Genomic DNA, 11866 nt, shown 5'->3' with positions numbered 1-11866 from the left:
CCATATCCTTCAAGGTTTTTTGTTTTTGTTTCTGTTTTTTCATATTCTTTTCCCTTATGGTTTATTACAAGATACTGAATATAGTTCCCTGTGCTATACAGTAGGACCTTGTTGTTTATCCATCCTATATATAATAGTTTGCCTTTAAGTTTTTATAGGTAGCTGCATTCTCTGCCATTCTTCCTCAGTGTGCAATACTGTTTTTATTCACTGTCTGGGTCTAGTGGGAGAGTGTTGAAGAAGTTTCCACTTGACTTTCTCTGCTACAGTAGCTCTTATCTCACAGGCCAAGGAACTAATTGGGGATTCTGCCAACTACCAATTATGTCTCTTTTAATTATATTCAGAAACCAAGGAAATGACTAAGGGGAACCACAGTAAGCCAGATCCAGTAGATGGAACATAAGCCACACCTGTGTCAGGACTTCTTCTTTTAAATTAAGACTTTATACATCCCCACTTTTATTTTTTATATTTGAAAGATTTTTTTTTTATGTGGACCATTTTTAAAGTCTTTATTGAATTTGTTACAATATTGCTTCTGCTTTATGTTTTGGTTTTTTTGTCCACAAGGCATGTGGGGTCTTAACTCCCCAACCAGGGATTGAACCCGCACCCTGGGCCCTGGAAGGTGAAGTCTTAAGCACGAGACTGCCAGGGAAGTCCCCTACATCTCTACTTTTAAAAAGAGGTCATTTTGATACTTACCCTGATTATTAATGTCAACTCAAATCCTCTATTTAAAAGTTCTGAAAAACTATAGTTTTAGTGCACAGGTACCCGAGAGGGTGAGTGTAGGACATTTGGAGAATCATTACCATTATGGACCTGTCAGGGCTTTGCAGTCTTCATACCTGGGGATGTGGACATTTTTAACCAATGGATTCCAAGTCTTAAAACTCACCCAGGGAAGCTACCCTTTGTCTCCTGATTGTCTATCTTTTATTTCTTATATAGATGGAGCAAATCCTTATTTTTTTTGTATTTCTATTGATGGAGCAAAAAGCCATCTTCATAGCTGCTGCACCTCCAACCAGGATGCTTCTTATAATGTATCTGCTTTGTTTCTGATGGTTAAACACCACCTGACCTCTATAATTTTGGGATCTTCCGATGCTCATTTCTGTCAGGAAGCCTACTCCTATAATATACCTCTTACCCTCACCTCTGGCCTGGAGAAGAAACCACCACTGAGTTTCTATATAGATGCTAGTGGTCTTTCCACCAGCTTATTGATTATTGCTTTCATAAATGGAGTGTCCTCCAGGACCTTGTTCAGAAGATATTTGGCTGTTGGTTTTTATGGCCTTATGTGGTATACCCACACTAGCAAGTTCTTTCTCTGTGTCTTTTGATCCACTGTCTGCCCCAGCAGTTCTGGTGTTTCTAACCCACTTAGTGTGGACTTTCACTTTCTCCATGTTTCAAAGGGCCATCCCAGGAATATGTCAGCAATGCCTCCCCAAACCCTTGCCAGGGTGTTTTGTCTTGTATCACGAGGAAGGATGTCCATATCCATGTCAATAAGCTCTCATTTTCTGACTTTATTCCAGCCCTGCTTGATCCAGCACAGTCAGGATTCAGCCCCCTATGGACTTCCCTGGCTCCTCCTGGTGCATGGTGGCCAGACCTATACCTCCTTCAGGGTGTGGTCCCTGTTCTCTCTGAGCAGGTCCAACAAAACTCCAGCTGGTTATATAGTGACTTAAATCTGTTTTTATTGGTCCGATGGCCAAGAAGAGAGACAAAGTAACATCTTATGGGAGATACTACATCTCTCTTCAGGTCGTAGCCCTAGCACTTAACACAAGAGAGTGAGTCACTTTGACTTGTCCAGAGAGTTTAAGGTCCTCTGGGGATTCAGTCTTTCTGAGTGCATAGTCCCAGATGTTTTCATCCCATGTCTCAGAGATCCAAGCCTTCCCAATTCAGGCTCTGATTTGGGTGTAGCAGACTTACTGAAGTTGAGAATTCAAATGCTAAGGGATTTCTGTTACTCTCATAATTAAGTCTTGGTCTGAATATCAGCTTTTTCTATTTTCTAACTGCAGGAGATGAGGCTCTTCATAGAGGCTGCCCTTTGACTTTCACACCTGATCTTTAATTGATAATTAATCACCTTCAGTCATTTAACATCTTTATCCAGTGAGTCAATCACATCCAGCAGCAGCCATCCAATTCCATTGTCTTTATAATTATAATTCTTTCAGGTCTCTCAAATGTCAGGGATATCACACTTGTCAGAGTCCTCCTGTAGATTGGTGTCCCAGCCGAGCTCACGCCCAGTGGCAGTTTGAACAATGGTATTGCTGCTGAGTGACAGGGACTATAGCATTCTACCTGCCTCCGATGGGCTCTTTTATCACCAGCTGGTGAGCAGGTGAGTCAGCATCATAATCCCATTTTTAAGTCGGCTTCCCTGGACCACTCCTGATAGCAACTGCTGTGGTTCATGTTCCCAGGGAAACAGACTGAAAAACTCTATGATTAGCATGCTAGAGATTTATCGTGTTGGACTTTTGAGAACACCTGTGAGGGATCAAAGGAGAGTGGATTGGGTGGGGAGCAAATTTGAACGGCCACACAGGTGCAAAAGTGAACGCTACCCATTACACAGGGATCTCTAAAGATGCCCCCCTTTTTACACCAGGTAAACACGTGGGATCTTTGTACGCTGCAGCCTTGACCAGTCATTGAATGAGGGCTTCCTCTAGGAAGGGAAGATAAGGTGAGGCAGCTTTCTTAGGCTAAGTATCTGGGAGCAACCAAACTCCTGGCATGAGAGAGGTAACAAGGGCCTCGGTTCTGAAGAAGGATCTCAGTGAAACTTGACAATATCCACTGGAGTATAGATTCCATTTCCAAAAACAGCGAGTACTATATTCAAGGTGTCTGCAGTAGAGTCTGTTGAAAAAAACTGAGTGAATTGACGAAAACATGTAGGAACTTAAGTCTTGAGGGAAATGGGGATGACACTGTTGTCATGGATGTTAGAATTCCTCAGGACAGAATGGGGCCACTGATGTCACAACTCAGGTTCCATAATTCTTTTATGCTCACCTTGACCTTGAAGTAGGATCACTGTCTTTAGAAAATAGTCTTTCCTTATGTTGTAGCACTATAACAGAGAAGGGATAAAATATACAGCTTATTGTATATAAGTCAACGCCACTCTCTCACTTTGTCTCGGCTTACACTTCCCCTTCCCCTTGTCCTCAAGTCCATTCTCTACGTCTGCATCTTTATTCCTGTCCCGCCCCTACGTTCATCAGAACCTTTTTTTTTTTTTTTTTAGATTCTATATATATGTGTTAGCATACGGTATTCTTTTTCTCTTTCTGACTTACTTTACTCTGTATGACAGACTCTAGGTCCATCCACCTCACTACAAATAACTCAATTTCTTTTCTTTTTATGGCTGAGATAGCTAGTGGGAAGCAGGCTCATAGCACAGGGAGATCAGCTCGGTGCTTTGTGACCACCTAGAGGGGTGGGATAGGGAGGGTGGAAGGGAGACGCAAGAGGGAGGAGAAATGGAGATATAGGTTTATGTATAGCTGATTCACTTTGTTATACAGCAGAAACTAACACAACAATGTAAAGCAATTCTACCTCAATAAAGATGTTAAATATATATATATATACACAACTTACTGTGAGGATGAAGCATGTTCCAAGTAGAATATAATGATGTACTATTTTCAATGTAACTCCACAAAATTTGTCTACCTGTCAAGGACCACATGCCAACTCCTGAATCAGTCCCTGTGGCCAAAGTAACGGTATGCCCCATGACAAAGAGAAAGGAAGTTTACCCCTTGGCTCAGGCAACTTAACACCCATCCTGAAGCTGGGATCAATTCCTAAAGCCTTCACTCCAAAGAGTGAAGTAACAGATGCAGATGGGAACACTATTTGAGGTAAATGATAAGATAAATGTTGTCATCAGCTTTCTTAGCTTTTATTTTGAAATATGTATAGAGTCACAGAGGATTGCAAAATTAGTAGATAGAGTTTCAGGTACATCACCCAGCTTTCCTCAATGGTAACATCTTGTATAACTGTAGTAAAGTATCAAAACCAGGAAATTGACATTGGTACAATATTAACTAGACCTTAGTCCATTTTCAACATTTTAAAATATACATTTGTGTACTTGCATGTGTGTGTGTGTGTGTGTGTGTGTGTAATTCACACCCAGTCTACTCCCTTATCCTTGCCACCTGACAACCACTAAACTATTCTCCATCTCTGCAATTTTATCATTTCTAGAATGTTATAAAATGGAGCCATGCCACACGTGACCTTTTTGGAATTATCTCTTCACTCACCGTAATTCCCCTGAGAGCCATCTGAGTTGTTGCATGTATTAATATAATCATTACTATAACTCCTTTTTATTGCTTAGTATTCCTTAGGTATGGATGTACCAGTTTCTTTAACCATTCACCCAGAGAAGGACTTCTGGGTTTTCCCAATTTTTTGCTATTATTAATAAAGCTGCCGTGAACATTTGTATGTAGTTTTTTTTTTTTTTGTATGAACATATGTTTTTATTTCTCTGGGAATAACCCTCAAGATTGTGATTGATGGGTCTCATGGTGAGTATATGTTTAGTTTTAGAAGAAACAGCCAAACAGTTTTCCAAAGTGACTGCAACATTTTACATTTCCACCAGCAATGTGTGAGAGATCTAATTTCTCTGCATCCTTGCCAGCATTTGGTATTATTACTATTTTTATTTTAGCTGTTCTAATAAGTATATAGTGATATCTCATCATGGCTTTAATTTGCATTTATCTAATAGCTAATGATGTGGATAAATTGATAGGTATGACTCAACTAAATTCTCTAGGTTAATGTTTCTGATTTTCTTGCATACACTTTTTTCCATTATAGTGATACTCTTATTTCACAAAAAAGTTCTTCAATGATTTAGTAAATACTGTCTGCTATATATTATTTACTGCCTTTTTGTTCTTTATAATGTGAGCAATAGCTAGAACTTTAAAAACACTGGTGGAATCCTTAATTTTACATAGTAGGAAACTTAGTTCTAGAAATATTAGGTAACTTGTTCAAGATTGTACGATCAGAGCTGGAACCAGAATCCAGATGAACAGTGCCCTGGTCCAGCCCCTTTTTTAACACCATTATATCTTGATGTTTGGTCTCCCCAGCTGAGCTGGATGTGCATGTGTGTGTGTGTGTGTGTGTGTGTGTGTGTGTGTGTGTGCACGTGTTTCATTTTACTTCCTTTGGCATCAAGCATATTCCCCTGAACATAGCAAGTGCTATGTTCAAAATACAGTTATGTGTTTACTGATAGACTAAAAGTTACAAACATCTCTCCTCCAGATCCATTTTTCAAACTTGTTTCTGGTCATATACCTATCTTTCAAATACCCAGCTCTTGCTTGATTTTTATTCCAGTTAAATTCTGCACTGCAGTGATGCATGTGTGTGTGTGCACATGTGAGTATGGTTGGTGAATGCCTTTACGTTCACTACTTTCTCTAGCACCCTGGCCTTCAGATACCCTTAACCAGAGGATAATTAGATCTTATACATTCATCTTTAACTTCACAAAGCATTACAAGGTCTATCTAGCTGGATTCCTTGGGACATGTACAGTTGAAGGGGTGGTCATCCCTGGAATGACCAAGGATGAATAAAGGTAGATACAAACTTCAGTTGGGAGAAAGGTGGGTGGAGGTCTGAGCTGCTCAGAAGAAGTAGAGAGAAGTAGAGAGAAGCAGACCCAAGGGCAAGAGAACATGTTTAGAAATGAAATGGATACTCACAGGAGGGAATGAACTGGGAATAATTTAACTGCTTGATAGTTTTCCTCTTGAGCTAAAATAAAATCATATATGGCATTAGGTTTAAATTCCTTATCTTATATTTTGTAATTTGCTTTGGCTCCTCCCATGATTTTGACGAAGACTGATAATCCACAAGTATCTGTGCAGGTGGAGAAGGGAAGAAAGAGTCAGAATTATTTTCCACATCCATTTTCCCCTTGAGATGTTTTTAGCGTTGTAGGTAGGTAAAAGTTAACATTCTTTTTTAGACAATTCAATTTGTCATTCTTTTCAGTAAAGAGATTGTTCTTATATAGTGGAGGAATTCACTCACACAGCAGGGAGGATGGCATTAAGACTTCGGCAACTCAACCCAACCAGTATAAACTCTCAGAAGGCACTCTCAGAAGAACGAAGCTAACAAATTGTTAAGGCATCTAAGAAGGACACTCTTCATATCACACACAATCACAACGGAAGAGTTCTCAAGAAGTTACTCAATGCAAAGGAGAAAATTGGAAGAGAACAGAATGTGGAGAAATTATTCTCTAAAAGTGTCAATTAAACATTCTAAGTTTGACTAATATGGAAGATGATCAGTTTCAGAAGAATGAAAAGTGGCCATGAACTCTGATTTTTTAATCAAGAGACAAGCATTGAAATAAAGAAAGAACATTTAAGAATATTAATTGCAGAGAGACCTTCAAGATGGCAGAGGAGTAAGACACATAGATCACTTGCCTCCCCACAAATACATCATAAATGCATCTACACGTGGAACTGCTCCTATAGAACACCCACTGAACGCTGGCAGAAGACCTCAGACCTCCCAAAAGGCAAGAAGCTCCCCCACATACCTGAGTAGGGCACAAGAAAAAAGAAAAAACAGAGACAAAAGAATAGGGACGGGCCCTGCACCAGTGGGAGGGAGCCGTGAAGGAGGAAAGGTTTCCACACACTAGAAGCCCCTTCGCGGGCGGAGACTGCGGGGGGCGGAGGGAGGAAGCTCCGGAGCCGCGGAGGAGAGCGCAGCCACAGGGTGCGGAGGGCAAAGCAGAGAGATTCCCCCACAGAGGATCGGTGTCGACCAGCACTCACCAGCCCGAGAGGCTTGTCTGCTCACTCGCCGGGGCAAGCAGGGCTGGGAGCTGAGGCTCGGGCTTCGGTCGGATCGTAGGGAGAGGACTGGGGTTGGCGGCGCAAACACAGCCTGAAGCGGCTAGTGCACCACGGCCGGCCAGGAGGGAGTCCGGGAGAAGTCTGGAGCTGCCGAAGAGGAAAGAGACCATTGTTTCGGGTTGTGCAAGAAGAGGGCATTCAGAGCACTGCCTAAACGAGCTCCAGAGACGGGCGCGAGCTGCGGCTATCAGCGCAGACCCCAGAGACGGGCGTGAGACGCTAACGCCGCTGCTGCCGCCACCAAGAGGCCTGTGTGCGAGCACAGGTCACTCTCCACACCGCCCCTCCAGGGAGCCCGTGCAGCCCGCCACCGCCGGGGTCCCGGGATCCAGGGACAGCTTCCCCGGGAGAACGCACGGCACGCCTCAGGCTGGTGCAACGTCACGCCGGCCTCTGCTGCCGCAGGCTCTACCCGCACTCCATACCCCTTCCTCCCCCCGGCCTGAGTGATCAGCTGCTGCTTTAACCCCGTCCTGTCTGAGTGAAGTACAGATGCCCTCAGGCAACCTACGCGCAGAAGCAGGGCCACATCCAAAGCTGAGCCCTGGGAGCTGTGCGAACAAAGAAGAGAAAGGGAACCCTCTCCAAGCAGCCTCAGGAGCAGCGGATTAAAGCTCCACAATCAACTTGATGTACCTGCATCTGTGGAATACCTGAATAGACAAGGAATCATCCCAAAATTGAGGCGGTGGACTTTGGGAGTAACTGTAGACTTGGGGTTTGCTTTCTACAACTAATTTGTTTCTGGTCTTATGTTTATCTTAGTTTAATATTTAGAGTTTACTATCATGGGTAGATTTTTTTGTTGATTTGGTTGCTCTCTTCCTTTTCTTTTTATATATATATATTTTTCCTTTTTCTCTTTTTGTGAGTGTGTATGTGTATGCTTTTTTGTGTGATTTTGCCTGTAGAGCTTTGTTTTTTCCATTTGTCCTAGGTTTCTCTCTGTCCTTTTTTAAGTCAATGTTTTAGCACTTGTTATCATTGGTGGATTTGTTTTTTGGTTTGGTTTCTCTCTTCTTTCTCTCGTTCTGTTTTTTCTTTTTTATTACTTCATATTTTAATATTTTTTTACTTTTTAACTTTCTAATTTCATTTTATATTTTTCTTTCCGTCTTTCTTTTTTTTTTTTCTCTCACCTTTCTTCTGAGTCGTGTGACTGACATTGTCTTGGTGCTCTGTCTGGATGTCATGCCTCTGCCTCTGAGGTGGGAGAGCCAAGTTCAGGACATTGGTCCACCAGAGACGTCCTGGCCCCACATAATAACAAATGGTGAAAGTTCTCCTAGAGATCTCCATCTCAGCACTAAGACCCAGCTCCACTCAATGACCAGCAAGCTACAGTCCTGGACACCCTATGCCAAACAGCTAGCAAGACAGGAACACAACCCCACTCACTAGCAGAGAGGCTCCATAAAATCATAATAAGGTCACAGACACACCAAAACACACCACTGGACACAGTCCTGCCCACCAGAAAGACAAGATCCAGCCTCATCTACCAGAAAACAGACACCAGTCCCCTCCACCAAGAAGCCTACACAGCCCAATGCACAAATCTTACCCACTGCTGGCAGACACCAAAAACAACGAACTATGAACATACAGCCTGTGAAAAGGAGAACCCAAACACAGTAAGTTAAGCAAAATGAGAAGACAAAGAAACACACAGCAGATGAAGGAGCAAGGTAAATACCCATGAGACCAAACAAATGAAGGGGAAATAGGCTGTCTACCTGATAAAGAATTCAGAGTAAAGATAGCAGAGATGATCCAAAATCTTGGAAATAGAATGGAGAAAATACAAGAAATGCTTAACAAGGACCTAGAAGAACTAAAGGGCAAACAAACAATGATGAACACACAATAAATGAAATTTAAAGTTCTCTAGAAGGAACCAATAGCAGAATAACTGAGGCAGAATAACGGAAAAGTGACCCAGAAGATAAAATAGTGGAAATAACTACCGCAGAGCAGAATAAAGAAAAGAATGAAAGAATTGAGGACAGTCACAGAGGTCTCTGGGACAACATTAAATGCACCAACATTCAAATTATAGGGGTATCAGAAGAAGAAGAGAAAAAGAAAGGGAATGAGGATATATATGAAGAGATTATAGTTGAAAACTTCCCTAATATGGGAAAGGAATTAGTCAAACAAGTCCAGGAGGTGCAGAGTCCCATACAAGATAAATCCAAGGAGAAACATGCCAAGATGCATATTAATCAAACTATCAAAAATAAAATACAAAGAAAAAATATTAGAAGCAGCAAGAGAAAAACAAGGTGGAACGTACAAGGGAATCCCCATAAGGTTAACAGCTGATCTTTTGGCAAAACTCTGCAAGCCAGAAGGAATTGGCAGGACACATTTAAAGTGATGAAAGGGAAAACCTACAACCAAGATTACTCTACCCAGCAAGGAACTCATTCAGATTCGATGGAGACCTTTACAGACAAGCAAAAGCTAAGAGAATTCAGCACCACCAAACCAGCTCTACAACAAATGCTAAAGGAACTTCTGCAAGTGGGAAACATAAGAGAAGAAAAGGACTTACAAAAACACACCCAAAACAATTAAGAAAATGGTAATAGGAACATACATATCAATAACTACCTTAAATGTAAATGGATTAAATGCTCCAACCAAAAGACATAGACTGGCTGAATGAATACAAACAGAAGACCATATATATGTTGTCTACAAGAGACCCACTTCAGACCTAGGGACACATACAGACTGAAAGTGAGGGGATGGAAAAAGATATTCCATGCAAATGGAAATCAAAAGAAAGCAGGAGTAGTAATTCTCATATCAGACAAAATAGACTTTAAAATAAAGACTATTACAAGAGACAAGAAGGACATTACATATTGATCAAGGTATAAATCCAAGAAGATATAACAATTGTAAATATTTATGCACCTAACACAGGAGCACCTCAATACATAAGGCAAATACTAACAGGCATAAAAGGGGAAATTGACAATAACACAATCATAGTAGGGAACTTTAACAGCCCACTTTCACCAATGGACAGATCACCCAAAATAAAAATAAATAAGGAAACACAAGCTTTAAATGATACATTAAACAAGATGGACTTAATTGATATTTATAGGGCATTCTATCCAAAAACAACAGAAAACATTTTCTTCTCAAGTGCTCATGGAACATTTTCCAGGATAGATCATATCTTGGGTCAGAAATCAAACCTTGGTAAACTTAAGAAAATTGAAATCATATCTTTTCCAACCGCAACACTATAAGACTTGATATCAATTAGAGTAAAAAAACGGTAAAAAAAAAAAAAAAAAAAACAAACACAGGGAGGCTACACAATACACTACTAAATAACCAAGGGATCACTGAAGAAATCGAAAAGGAAATCAAAAAATATCTAGAAACAAATGACAATGAAAACATGACAACCCAAAACCTATGGGATGCAGCAAAAGCCATTCTACGGGGAAGTTTATAGCAGTACAATGCTACCTCAAGAAACAAGAAACATCTCAAATAAAAAAACCTAACCATACACCTAAAGCAATTAGAGAAAGAAGAACAAAAAAAACCCCAAAGTTAGCAGAAGGAAAGAAATCATAAAGATCAGATCAGAAATAAATGAAAAAGAAATGAAGGAAACTATAGCAAAGATCAATAACACAAAAAGCTGGTTCCTTGAGAAGATAAACAAAATTGATGAACCATTAGCCAGACTCAGCAAGACAAAATGGAAGAAGACTCAAATCAATAGAATTAGAAATGAAAAAGGAGAAGTAACAACTGACAGTGAAGAAATACAAATGATCATGAGAGATTACTACAAGCAACTATATGCCAGTAAAATGGACAACCTGGAAGAAATGGACACATTCTTAGAAACGCACAACCTTCTGAAACTGAACCAGGAAGAAATATAAAATATGAACAGACCAATGACAAGCACTGAAATTGAGACTGTGATTAAAAATCTTCCAACAAACAAAAACCAAGGGCCAGATGGCTTCACAGGCGAATTCTATCAAACATTTAGAGAAAACCTAACACCTATCCTTCTCAAATTCTTCCAAAATATAGCAGAGGGAGGAACAATCCCAAACTCATTCTACGAGGCCACCATCACTCTGATGCCAAAACCAGACAAAGATGTCACAAAGAAAGAAAACTACAGGCCAATATCACTGATGAACATAGATGCAAAACTCTGCAACAAAATACGAGCAAACAGAATCCAACAGCACATTAAAAGGATCATACACCATGATCAAGTGGGGTTTATCCTATGAATGCAAGGACTCTTCAATACATGCAAATCAATCAGTGAGATAAACAATATTAACAAATTGAAGGAGAAAAACCATATAATCATCTCAATAAATGCAGAAAAAGCTTTTGAAAAAAATTCAACAACCATTTATGATAAAAACCCTCCAGAAAGTAGGCATAGAGGGAACTTACCTCAACATAATAAAGGCCATATATGACAAACCCACAGCCAACATCATTCTCAATGGTGAAAAACTGAAACCATTTCCACTAAGATCAGGAACAAGACAAGGTTGCTCACTCTCACCACTATTATTCAACATAGTTTTGGAAGTTTTAGCAACAGCAATCAGAGAAGAAAAAGAAATTTAAAAATCCAAATCAGAAAAGAAGAAGTAAAGCTGTCACTGTTTGCAGATGACATGATACTATACATACAGAATCCTAAAGATGCTACCAGAACACTACTAGAGCTAATCAATGAATTTGGTAAAGTACAGGATACAAAATGAATGTACAGAAATCTCTTGCATTCCTATACACTAATGATGAAAAATCTGAAAGAGAAATTAAGGAAACACTCCCATTTACCATTGCAACAAAAACAATAAAAT

The sequence above is a fragment of the Kogia breviceps genome, chromosome 13, assembly GCF_026419965.1.
Source record: "Kogia breviceps isolate mKogBre1 chromosome 13, mKogBre1 haplotype 1, whole genome shotgun sequence".
Lineage (NCBI taxonomy): Eukaryota > Metazoa > Chordata > Mammalia > Artiodactyla > Physeteridae > Kogia > Kogia breviceps.
The sequence above is the reverse complement of the archived record's forward strand: the minus strand, read 5'-3'. Positions refer to the sequence as shown.